Source organism: Narcine bancroftii, chromosome 1, assembly GCF_036971445.1.
Source record: "Narcine bancroftii isolate sNarBan1 chromosome 1, sNarBan1.hap1, whole genome shotgun sequence".
In the NCBI taxonomy this organism is placed as follows: Eukaryota; Metazoa; Chordata; class Chondrichthyes; order Torpediniformes; family Narcinidae; genus Narcine; species Narcine bancroftii.
The window spans coordinates 366,184,077-366,197,992 of NC_091469.1; positions in this window are offsets into that span (position 1 = coordinate 366,184,077).

The following is a 13,916-nucleotide window of genomic DNA, read 5'->3' on the forward strand; positions in this document are numbered from 1 at the left end:
TTCTCGATGTGAGGAACACTCATCTTATCAGACTACTGCATTCTCATTCTGATTCCAGCCATCAGCACCAGCCCGTTTAAGCATCAAGGACTGTTGCCATGAACTATGCAGAAAACTTTCAGTAGATGGCAACAACTGTTGCCATGGACACTCTCATAGGAAATTCCAGCTTAACAACATTCATAATATTTGTCATGCACCTTTTAATTACAGCTTTTCTAATAGACCTTTTTTAATCAAACCCCAAGCTGTGATATTTACTTTTCACAAAAATATTACAGCTCAGTTAACTATAATAATTTTTCATCAATTTTATTATTTTTTACAATGTTGCAGATCAGGAATTGTTTATATATATAGTAATCACTTGGCAATGACAAGTGATCTCTCCATTCCTCCCCTTAATAAATAATATTTTTCATGGGGTTGGTAATTTGGCCAATTTTCAGTCCTAACGCCTCTTGGTTATCATGTACAAATAACCAACGCAGGCATATCTGGTATTCATTTAAATGGAACGTGAGCAAGAACAACATCAGACAACAGCCCAGAAAAACGGGAAGCTCCCACAAAAATACGGGTGCACCCTCGATGAATACCTACTAGCCTGTCCCCTGCAAAAGACCATGTATGGGACAGCATGGCGACAGGCATCTGGGCTCTGTGCTGAAGGAGAGCCTAAATGTGAAGCCAAGCCCTGGCCAAGAGAGGGCTTTGGAACTTTATGAATGAGCTTGCACTGCCTACTTGCAAACATTGGTGGTAAAGGTGCACACATATGTCAGCTAAGCTGGAGAAACCAAGCATGCAAGTCAGTGAACAAACAATTTTTTTTCTCTTCCCTCCACTCTCACACTGGGGAGCAATTCCCACAGTACCCTGCTCCATCAGGAACACAATGACCCTGTTTGGTCAAGGGCGGGGGGGAGGAGGGAGGGGGCTCTAGTGAGTTGTTGTCATTGAGTTTGATAATGTCCTTTTTCCGACAGAGTATGGAAGGCACTTGTGTTTATATTAATCCAGTTGATTTACAGATTTTTAAATATGTTTTTATGGTTATAACATGTTACTTAGATTTTACAGTTTAGAAACAAGTTATTCATTGTGTTTGTAGTGATTGGTGAATGATGTGACTTCCGAGGGGTGGAATGTTACATGTGGATTGTGGAGCAACACGTGACCTCCCTGTCTGAAACTTATTCAGAAGCCACATAATTTGCCAATCAAGGTTAGACCAGCCACACTTTACTGTTGGCTCATTTAAATGACTCAGTGTCATCACTGGCTAGATGCCCAGCTCAGAACAGTATAAAATATTGAATCACACCACATTTCTCTCTCTCTGCCTCTTGGTCCACACCCCAGACATTGCTCCATGCCAGATTGATATTGTGGACATCGCTGGAGGAATAAAATATGAAAATCTGCAGACATCGTGGTTGAAGTAAAAACACAAAGCTGGAGAAACTCAGCAGGTCAAGTAATGTCCTTTATATAGCAAAGGTAAAAATACATAATCGTAATTTCAGGCTTGAGTCATTCATCGAGGTTTGGAAAAATATCAATGGGCGTCCAAGCAAAAGGTTAGGTGAAATGGGTGATTGCAAAGGCAGAAAGTTTTAGGTGGAGAAGGGAAGGAGGGGACAGCAGCGACCTTGGGGAGGAGGGATAGCTAGGTGAAGGGAGGGGGAAGGGAGGGAGGAGAACTGGAAAGGGGAAGCGAACAGGAGAGCGGGTTATCAGAAATCGGAAAAGTTGATGATAATGACTTCTGGCTGTAGAGTGCCCAAACAGAAAATCAGGTGTTGTTCCTCCAATTTGAGGTTGGTCTTGGTGAGACAGTACATACAGTCATGGGCAGACAAGTGAGTGTGGGAGTGTGACACAGAAATGAAATGGTTGACTACTGGGAGATCCATGTCACTGGTCTGGATGGAGGGAAGTGAATCAATCTCCCAATCTGCGCCCAGTCTCTCCGATGGAGTTGAGGGTAAGGTGTGCACTACACTTAAGTTGAGCCATAGTACTGCGATAGATCAGTGCTTGCAGAGAACAGCACCCCATTGGTACAAGGAGTCAGGAGTGTGTTTGAAAGTCCCTATCTGTGAAGTATGTACAAATGCAGGAGCATGTAGAAGATAGGTAGCCACCAGTAATGGAATCCAACCTGGGTCCGATGTGAATGTCCATATAGTTGTTTAGTAGCAGAGCAATTAAGTATCATACGTAATTACTCTATGCTACTAAACAACTGGGTTCCAGATTCATCTCTCTGTGAACCCACTGAACCTGATTCTTTCCAAACACAACATACCTTTTGCAGGGCTTTCTGTTCAAAGGTATTGGTGCTCACAAGCCAGGCCATGATGCAACCAGTCAGGACACTTTCCACTACTCATCTGTTGAAGTTTGCCAAGGTTTCCAATAACATACCAAACCTTCACAAACTCCTGAAGAAGTAGAGGCACTGACGTGTTTTCTTCAGGATGCAATTAGTATGACGGTTCCAAGAAAGCTCCACTGAAATAGTGAGTCCTAGGAATTTAAATTTGCTCACCCTCTCCACCTCTGATCCCCAAATGATCACTGGATTGTTTTTCCTTTCTTATAGTCTACAATCCGCTCCTTGGTCTTGGTGACATTGCTGTTGTTGGAGCACCATTGGGCCAAGTTTTCAAACTCCCTCCTGACTTATTGTCCCTTTTTATACAACCCACTACCATGATATTATCAGCAAATTTGTAGATAGTGTTATTGTGGTACTTAGCAGTGAACTGCTCACATATAACCCTAGTTTCCTGCATAAATGCAGAGCCCTTCCGAAAACTACTGTGAAACCCTACCCTAAGTTATAAGCTAATAAAAGTGTTTGTTCTCCCTCAAGTTGTGAGAGCTATTATTCATGCTCCAATGTTATTAGCCTATTCCCTAAATGATGGAAGTGCTACTCAAGCCTCACAAGGGGACCAGGAGACCCAAGGCCTCTGGTGCTAAGGTGCTCCGCTAGGATCTTCAGACCCCCGGACCGCTTAAATCTGTAAATTTGTAATTAACTGTATATTTGTCATTCTTTTCTGAATCCATGTTCTCTGTCTTCATTCACAGACCCTAAATTATACAGGAATTATACAGGAAGGGGTGAATGCTTCTGATTGACCCTCTGTCCCCCGACGCAGCTGAGGAGTTCACGTACTGACTAGACTGCTTCCAGCCCTACTTGAATGTGACCAGAGACATTTTCCACACCGATGAACTGAGGAGGTCAGCACTCATTTCGAGGGTAGGAATGAAAGCGTATGCAGTCATCAGCAACTGCGCTACATAACATGGCTGCCATCAAGGCGTTGAAGGCTAGGTACCTGAGGTCGCAAGACGAGGTCATCGTGAGGCACCGACTTGCTCTATGTTGCCAAAGGCCAGGAAAAGCCATCAATGACTGTGGACGTTTATCAAAAAGTGCAGGTACAAAGTGGCTACGGGCCACATTCGTAAGGAAGAACAGATCCGGAATACTCTAGTCGCGGGGTCTGCTCGAGGTACATGAGGCAGTGACTGCTCGAATAAGGAAAGAAGGACCTGGCTTGCCACGTTGAACTGGCCAAATTGTTGGATCAGGCCAAGCTCGAGAATGATGACCTCAAAGTCAGCAAGCTTGCTCACACAGGTAACCCCTTCTAAGAACCAGCTGCTCCAACTACCCCACCCCTAATGGCTGCCGCTTCCCCTGCTAGGGAGCGCTCCTGTGCTAGGGTGTGCTTTTTCTGCAGCAACAGGCCATCATCCCTGATCTCGTTTCCCTACTAAAGACTCAGTGTTTTCCAACTGTGGCAAGAAAAAGGAATTGGATGAGGGTTTGCAGCATGAGGAAAAGCCTGGGGAAGTCCACGGCCTACACTGCTCCCATATCCAATTCCAGCCCCAAGCTATCTGCCCCATATTTACCCAAGCCCACTTGTTGGGCTACATGCCAATGGATGGTGGCAGTGGCTGTGAAGAAATGACACAAAAAGGCTCAGTGGCCATCTTGCCATGACCCAAATTCAAATGGCGCCTTCATCGTCAGAGGAGGGTGGCCATCTTGCCACGCAATGAGGTCAACGCCATCTTACCCACGCAGGGCAACCCAAGACGGTGGGGGCCACTCAAATGAGGAGCATGGAGTCTCCGGGATCCTAGCCACAGTGGTCCTCAATCAGGTCAGATCTCACCAGCTCAGCAACTCTATAGTGGCTGTGCAAGTAAATGGACATTCCACCAAATGCCTAATCGACACAGCCTCTACTGAAAGCTTCATAGATTCATGGACTGTACAGGAATACAACCTAAAGATGTATCCTTCCAATTATTGCATATTCCTTATGTCTCATTCGGATTCTACATGTATTCAACAAAATTGTATAGTACATCTGTTGTTTGAAAGTGGGGGGTGGGAGTTCTGTAAATTTTGCTTGTATGTACTTGATGAATTGTGTTCTCCGGAGTTGTTGGGCCTAGATTTCCTGTATCACCTTAAAAGTATGACCTTGGAGTATTCTGGTCCCCTCCTTCTGTAATGGTTCGGAATGGAGGGCCCCTAAAATCAGCCTCTCCACACTGAATATTGACCCCCCCCCACCTCTCTTCCCGAATCTGTCCTCGGACTGCAACCCCATTATTACTTAGAGCAGGAGGTACAGCACAGCAGAATGAGATTTCATAAAGTCTGAGACAAAACATCTGCTGAATGAAGGTATCATTGAACCTAGCACCAGCCCGTGGAGAGCGTAAGTGGTAGTGGTAAAAGGGGAAAACTAGTTCAGGGTAGTAATTGACTATAGCCAAACTATTAATCGGTACACACTCCTGGATGCATACCCCATCCCTCGAATTGCAGACATGCTGAGTGATATTGCGCAGTATCGGGCCTATTCGACCATCAACCTGAAAGCTGCTTATCACCAGCTGCCAATCCATTCCAAGGACCATCCATATACGGCATTTGAGGCTAATGGTCATCTCTATCAATTCAGGAGGGTCCCTTTCAGTATCACAAATGGGGTTTCTATCTTCCAGAGGCAGATAGAAAGAATGGTGGGTGAGTATAGGTTGAAAATGACCTTCTCCTACCTTGATAATGTCACCATCTGTGGCCACACCTTAGAAGACCATGACGCCAACCTTCAGAGTTTTCTCCACACAGCAAAAGCTCTGAACCTCACTTGTAACTCTGACAAGTGCGTGTTCAGGACTAAACATCTGGCTATCCTTGGCTACGTGGTGGAGAATGACATCATTGGCCCCAATCCCATTAGGGTGCACCACTGTTAGAGATCCCTGTTTCCAGGACCACAAAGGCTTTGAGGAAATGCCTGGGGCTTTTCTCATCTAACACCCAGTGGATCCCTTAGTGTGTTGATAAGGATTGCCCTCTCTTAAAAGCAATTAATTTCCCCACTCGGCTGAAGCCCAAACAGCTTTGAACTACCTCCAAAATTACATTGTGAAAGCCGCCATGCACTCGGAGGATGAGAATGTACCTTTCCAAGTGGAAAGCAATGCTTCAGACTTAGCCCTGGCCACTACCCTCAACCAGGACAGGCCAGTTGCCACTTTTTCTCAGATATTACAAGGTCTCAAGCTCCAGAACCCATCTGTAGAAAAGGAGGCTCAAGCCATTGTAGAAGTTGTGAGGCACTGGAGACACTACCTGGCTGGTAGGAAATTTACTCTCCTCACTGACCAGTGCTCGGTCGCATTCATGTTTAATAATGTCAAGAGGGGAAAAATCAAAAATGGCAAGATGGCTTGGTGGGGGATCAAGCTCTCCACCTACAATTATGACTACCTATTGGCCAGGAGCCCTTAATAACCCTCCAGATGCTTTAACCAGAGAAAGCTGTGCCTCTGCACACAATGGCCAACAGCATTCTCTGCATAATGAGCTCTGCCATCCAGGGGTTACCCGCATGTTTCATTTTGTCAAAGTGCGAAATCTGCCCTACTCCATGGAAGACGTCAGGGAAATGATCAGGTCTTGCCAGGTCTGCGCGAAGTGCAAGCCGTACTTCTACCACCCCATAAAGGCATACCTGATTAAGTCATCTAGGCCTTTCGAATGGCTCAGTGTCTATTTTAAGGGACCTCACCCCTCCACAAACGGGAACATTTTCTTCCTCTCTATCATTGATGAGTACTCCCGCTTCCCATCCCAGAGACATGCACTTCATCAGTCATAAAGGCCCTAGGTTCCATTTTCACCCTGTTCGAGTATCCCAACTATATTCATAGCGACCAGGACTCATCCTTTATGAGTGATGAGCTACACCAGTACCTGCTGGTGAGGGGCATCACATCCAGCAGGACTACCAGCTATAACCCTCAAGGGATTGGACAGGTTGAAAAGGAGAATGCTACTATCTGGAAGGCTGTCAAACTGGCCTTGAAGTCAAAAGGCCTTCCAGACTTACACTGGCAGGAAGTCCTCCCTATGGTGCTCCATTCCATCCGGTCGCTACTATGTACCACGACCTACGTTAATCCTCACAAGCTCCTATTCAATTTTGAAAGAAGGTCGGCATTGGGAACTACACTCCCAATCTAGCTCACCACTCCTGGTCTAGTACTTCTCAGGAACCACGTGAGGAGAAGCAAGACCAACCCACTGGTAGAAAGGGAGAAACTGCTCCATGCCAATCTCCCGTACACCTACGTGGAGTAACCGGATGGCAGAGAGGACACCGTCTCCATCAGGGACTGCTGGAATAGAGGGTTCATTGCCTCAAGTGCCCTGCGAGCCACGGAGATCATTCTCGCCACCCTCAGTCAGGGCCTTGGGGGATCCAGTTCAGGAGGAAAGTGCATCCCCTTCCACCATTGAGCCGGAGACTCCACCCGCCTCTCCTCCCTCACAAGGGGACCAGGAGACCCAAGGCCCCTGGTGCTAAGGTGCTGCGCTGGGATCTTCAGACCCCCGGACCGCTTAAATCTGTAAATTTGTAATTAACTGTATATTTGTCATTCTTTTCTGAATCCATGTTCTCTGTCTTCATTCACAGACCCTAAATTATACAGGAAGGGGTGAATGCAGTGAACTGAGATTCACTGGTAATGTGTTGTGTTGATGGCTGGTCCCACCCCCATCTGCTCACATATAACCCTGGTTTCCCACCTAAACCCAGAACCCTGCCAAAGACTATAATGAAACCCTACCCATAGTTATAAGCTAATAAAGTGTTTGTTCTTCCTCAAGTTGTGAGAGCTTTTATTCACGCTTCACACAGTCATTGGTATAAAGCCAGTAGAGCAGGGGGCTAATTACTCAACCTATGGTGCTCCAGTGCTGATGGAGAATGTAAAGGAGATGTTCTTGCTAATCCACACTGAGTGCGGTCTGAAAGAGAGGAAATCCAGGATCCAAATGCACAGTGTTATTAAGGCCCAGTTCTTGAAGTTTGCTGATTCGTTTTGAGGGATACTATCTTCAATTGGCAGCTTACCCCTGTTGTCATTAATGTGGTAGTATACCACCTGCCTGCTGCAGGGGGAAACCTCTGTACCTGCAGAAGTGTAAGGGGGACAGGATAACATCTGGCCGCTGTCAATCAGTCAACCTGAATGGATCAAGCCCCACCCGGTCGGGTGTCAATCACCCTCTGGGATATAAGCCTGCGCCGGCCTCCAAAGTCTCAGTCAGAGTTACTGCAGCTACAGCCAGCCTGATTCTGTGGAAGTCTTTGTTGATTAAAGCCTGTTGTACAGTCTTTACCTTGTGTGTGTCTGGTTCTGTTTTAACAGTGCACCACAAGTAATATTTGACTTGGATGATAAAATAGGTTGGTGAGTTAGCATTTTTGAAGATGACATAAAGATTGGTGTTGTGTACAGTATAAAGAGCTATCAAAGAATACAGCAAGATATAGATTGGTTACAGATACTGTATGGGCAGAGAAATAGCAGATAGAGTTTAATATGGACAATTGTGAGTTGTACTTTGGGAGGTCAAATGTAAGGGGAGCATGGGCAGTTAATGGCAAAAATCTGGAAAGCATTGATGTGCCTGGTGATTAGTGGTTCAGATCCATGATTCAGTGAAAGTGGCCAAGCAAGTAGATAGAATGATAAAGAAGGCAAATTATATGTTTGTCTCCATTGGGTGCGGCATTGATTATCAAAATAAGGAAGACGTGTTACAGGTGTATACATCTTTAGTTGGGCCACACTTGGAGTAGTGTGTGCAATTCTGCTCGCCCCTTTAGAAAAAGGATGTGAAGACTTGAGAAAGTGTGCAGAAGATATTTATCAGGATACTTTCTGGATAAGAGGGTATGAGCTGCAGGAAGAGTTTGGACAAACTTGAGTTGTTTTCTCTGGAACATCAGAGGCTGAGAGGAGACCCAATAGGTTTATAATGTTATGAGAGCTATTTATAGTGTGTACAGTCAGAATCTTTCTCCCAGGCTAATAATGGGCGGAGATGGTCTAAAGGTGATATACAAGGCAATTTTTTTTTATGCAGAGAGTGATAGATGTCTGAAACAGGCTGTGAGGTGTTGGTGGAAGTAGAAACAATAGTAACGTTTAAGAGACGTCTAAGTAGACTATGATTATGCAGGAGGTAGAGGAATATGGATCCTGTGCATCCAGCAAAGTTTTCGTTTAATTTCACCACTATGTTCAGTACAGCCACAGGGGCTTAAGCACCTGTTCCTGTGCTATATGGGTCTATGTTCTAAGTAGACAATGGAAAACTTAATTTAGCAGTGTATTGGAATTCAGTTGATCTTTGGACTCACGTCTAGCCATATATGATTACAGCAATACCAAATAAAAGAGTATTTTCTCTGAGAACCTGTTGTTTTGCATTGCATTTCTCCATAAAAGTAAAGCATTTCATGCTTGCATTTATTATGGAGAAGACCAAGTCAATTTTATTGCATATTTACTTATAAGTCAAATTTATTCTTCCCTTGCATAATAAAATAATAAGGCTACTTTTGAAATCATAGGTAAAGTCTAGTATGTCAAAATGATTAATTAAATGAATTAACAGTTCAACTCTGGGCCCTTCATCATCCTCAGATGCAGCATTACATCGTGTCAACCATGTCTGAATTATTTAAATGTTTAATTTCATTCCGTCTTGAATCTCAGTGGGAACATGCAGCAGAAATTGTTGAAGGATTTCAAAGTGCATTTATTGAAATTTGTTGGATCAATAAGTATAATTGGCGGAGTAAAGAATGGTTAAAGTGATCATGCCAGTCAAATTAGGTGTCAGATTTTGAGAGACATACGACATAATACAAAGGCATTCTGTAATCTAAAGAGCTTGCTTGGAGTTTGTCAATGCTTAGTGAAATCATAACAATAATGTATCTATGGAAGTCACATTGTTCAGTGCACTACTGCAGCAATTTTAATGCAGTATTCTGTACATGACTATGTAGCAGAACCAGTTAACTTAGAGAAATCAGCAATGAGACAGCGGTTCTATCCTCCATGTTATAATGTATTGATGCAGACTCACTCTAACTTTCAAATTTTGGCACTGGGTTTCAGGTTCACCTTGATTATCTGGAAATATTGCTTTGATTCTGTACTCCTTAGACACCAGAACTCTGTCCAAAAATTATGCTTACTTGAACAATCACCTTGCCTTCATTCCTTATTAAAGTGATCCTTATGATCCATCATGAGGAAAAAAATCTATTGTATTTTAAGCTCACTCTTCTATCCTTTGAAGATGACTCTGCACATGAGTAAACATTGAGTTGCTGGAAGAACTCAATGGGGTGGGCAGCATCTATGGTGGGAAAAAGGTCAATCAATAGTCTGTCAAAACTAATTGGGAAGGGGAGGAATCAACTATATCCAGGGGTGGAAGAAGTTGGGGAGGGGCTAGGAGATGATAGAAGGTGGAAGAGATGGAGATATAGGTAGAGGGAGGTGGGGAGGCTAGAGAGAAAAGTCAGAACATAAGTAGTTAAAGCGGAGTTGGAAACAGTGGACCCAGATGGAGGTAGGGGGTACCTACAATTACAAAGTTCTAAGTTCATGCCACTGGGTGTCCAGAAAGAATATGATGTGTGGTCCCTCAGATTTACATTTGGCCTCACCCTGATAATGGATAAGGCTGAGGACAGATATAACTGTGTAGGAACGATGAAGGGGATTGAAATGATTGGCGACTAACAGTTCAAGCTTAGAAGCACAGATGTTTTGCAAAGCAGTTACCTCATCTGAATTTGGTCTTATCAATGTAGAGGAAGCCACACCGGGTACACAAAATCCAGTAGATTAAGTTAGAAAATGTGCAAGTATAGGTCTGCCTAACCTGGAAGGTCTGTTTGTGGCCCTGGGTGGAGGTGAAGAGGGAGAGGTAGGGGTATGTTTGCACAATGCAGGAATGACCTCTGCACAGTCCTCACAGAAACAAAACCCCATTATCAGATTGAAGACATTATGATGGTGAGTAGCAGCCTACTTGATGAAATAGATACAGAGCTAGGCAGCTTCATCCTAGATTCACACTGCTGGATCTTATCAGAAGCCGTATAAGAATTGTTTCCCAGCACATTATGAAACCTCATTTGTTAGGTTCTATTTCATATTATCCTGATCATTATGCCAAAAGATCAGTGAAGGATTAAGGATTCATTGACGAATGCTAAGAATATCTCTGGTGCAGGATGAGACAAATCTAAAAGTGAAATGAAAACCAAAAATACAAAAATACTCAGCAGGTCAGGTAGCATCCACAGAAAGAGAAACAGGTTCAATGTTCCAGATTGAGACCCTTTGTTGGAGCTGCAAGGGGAATAAAATGTTAGTGTCAAGCTGCAGGGAGGATGGGGGAGTGATAGATAGTCTAAAGGGTGAGCCTCGTATAGGGTGAAACCAGTGTTTCCATAGGGTATGCTGTAAACCAGGTCTACTGATCATTGGGTCAAATCTCTTGAACTCTGCATCAGCACAATGGAAATAATTTCATCACTCCAGGGGCTCAGGAAAGCAGCTTGCTACCAACTTTTGAAGGACAATTGGGAATAGACAATAAGCAGTGGCCATGAATGAAAAGGGTTAAAAATGCAAATAAGATATGAAGTAAATATATGGATCTTTGAGTCTTTCTTACTGTAACCAGTAAGTAAATATGTACAGGTTTTTCTGTTTTCAATTTTTCAGAATCTGCTTCTTTTTTGATTTCACAATAGGAAGGTAATATAATCTGTGATATAAATCAATATCCTTTACTCCTTAATTTATATTTTGTCTCCTTATTGTTCATATAATAAAGGATAGACATGGTATGATGGAAGGAACATCTGCGTTAATGTGACCCATTGGTCCAAGAAAAGATGATCCTCAAACCTATTCCACCATTCAAGTATAATTTAACTGATCCTACACTGTTGCAGTATATATTGTGGGAAACAGCAATAATAATGCATCAACATGATTTAGAATGCAGATTATATCAACAGTTTTAACCATTTCCATAACAATAAAATCATTGCAGTCAATTTTTTTAAGATACTTAAACCACTAAAGAGCCCCATAAATGGGTATGCAGTGATCATACAGTACAGAAACTCCCTAACTCTGCATTGAGCATCAAGCACTATTTCTAATTTTATTCTCTCCATGTCCCCATCAACTGGCTTATCTTCTTGTCCTGATTCTACAGCTCACCCATATACAAGAGCTAATTTACAGTGACCAATTAGCCTACAAGAGCATTTGCTTTTGCCACATGGGAAGACACTACAGCACCCAGAGGAAACCCAACCGCAAACCTCAAATAGACAGGAATTAATTCAGGTCAAAAGAGCTACAAGGCAGCAGCTGCATTAGCTGTGTCACTGTGTACTAGGAATGGATTGTTAAGGGCTGAATACAACTTATTTTATATGACCGAGTTTATGGTGGCAACTCCAAGCTATTTAATGTGAATAGCACTTGATCTGATGTCCACCAACACAAATCAGATAGTTAAAAGTAAACAACTTCACAAGGCACTTGGAGACATTGAACTTTTGAGCTATATAGAACTAGGCCCTTTGGTCAAACTCATCCTTGCCCACCAAGTTGCACATCTGTGCTAGTCTCATTTGCCTCTGTATAGCCTCTAAACCTTCACTACATATGGCAGTGAAATATCATAATTGTACACCTGCCTTTACAGGTTTCTTTGGAAAATTATTCCAGATATGCACCATTCTCTGTGGGAAAAAGTTATCCCTCAGATCTCCTCGAAATCTTTCACTTTTCATTTTAAAGCTATCACCACTAGTTTTGGAATCCCACCCTGGGGTAAGGCTATGACTACTGATCTTATGCTGAATGTGCCCCATGATTTTATTTATCTCTATAGGTCGCTCATTAACTTCCTATGCTTTGGAGGGCCTATCTGTTTATTTTAGTCTATCCAGTTTCTTCTTATAATTCTACCCCTGTCCCAATAACATCCTTGTGAATCTTTTTCCACCCTTTCTACCTTAATGACATCTGTCCAAATGCAAGGTGTCCAGAATTGCAGAAAATACTCAAAATGTTGCCCTACCAACGTCTTGTACACCTGTAACATGATATCTCATGTTACTCATCTGCTACTCAATGTCCTTACAAATGAAAGCAACCATGCCAAATGTCTTCTTCGACCTGCATCTCCACTTTCAGGGAATTATGTACCTGTACTCATGCAATACTCCCCAGAGACCTGCCATTTGCTGTAAAAGTTCAGTCCTGGTTTGACTTAGCAAAAAACAATAAAAGTCACTTATCTGAATTAAACTCCATCTCCATCAGTTCATTTTTCCAATAAATTGAGATCCTATTTTAGTCTTAGATAACCTTTTTCATGGTGCAATTTTACTGTCATCCACAAACATATTAAACATGCCAACTACATTCCCATCCAAATCATTAATTAAATGACAAGCAATAGTGGAACCAGCACTGATCCCTGGTCAGAGGTCTCATATCTGGAAAAAAATCTTCCACACCATCCTCTGATTTCTCCTATCAAGCCAATTTGGAATCCTGTTAGTCACCATACCATGGATGCCATGTGATGTAAGCAACCTATCATGGTAGAACCATGCCAAAGGCCTTACTAAACACCAGGATAACATCCACTGGCCTGCCCATATCAATGCCAGCCACCTTTAAAATCTCAATCACCCAAAGAAACAGCTGTACATCAATGTTCTGACAGGTTCTGCCTTTTACTGTACATTGTATAAAATGCATAAACTCTCACTTGTCCATATTTACAGTCATACAGCATAGGAGGAAGTCTGTCAGCCCAACTAATCTGAGTCAGCCCAAGTTGTCTACCTGAGCTCGTCCCATTTGCCTGCATTTGGCCCATAATCTCTAAATTTTTCTTATCCATATACCTGTCTGAATATCTTTAAAATATTGTAATGGTGCTCACATTTACCACTTCTAGTAGCTATCTCCAGATACCTACCATGCACTGCATGGAAAATATTGTCCTTCAGATTCCCTTTAAACTTTCCTCTCTCACCTCAAATTCAGACCCTCTACTTTTAGTTTATCCTACCCCGGGAAAGAAAATGTGTCTGTTTACTTTATCTAAGCCCCTCATGATTTTATAAACCTCTAGAAGGTCACCTCTCCAATTATAACCTGAGTCCTCCATTCCCAGTCACATCCTTGTGAATCTTTTCTTTGGCCTTTCCAGCATAATGATATTCTTCCTACAATTGGACAAGCAAAATTGCACACAGTACTCCCAGTATGCCCTCACCAACATCTTATCTAGTGGTAACATCACATCCCAACACCTTTACTCATTGCCCTCCCTGATGAAGGCAAGTGTGGCAAATGCCTTCTTCATTGCCCTGTCTAATCTGTACCACCACTTTTGAGGACTCTGTTCTACAATCCTCTCCAAGTCCATGACACTTACT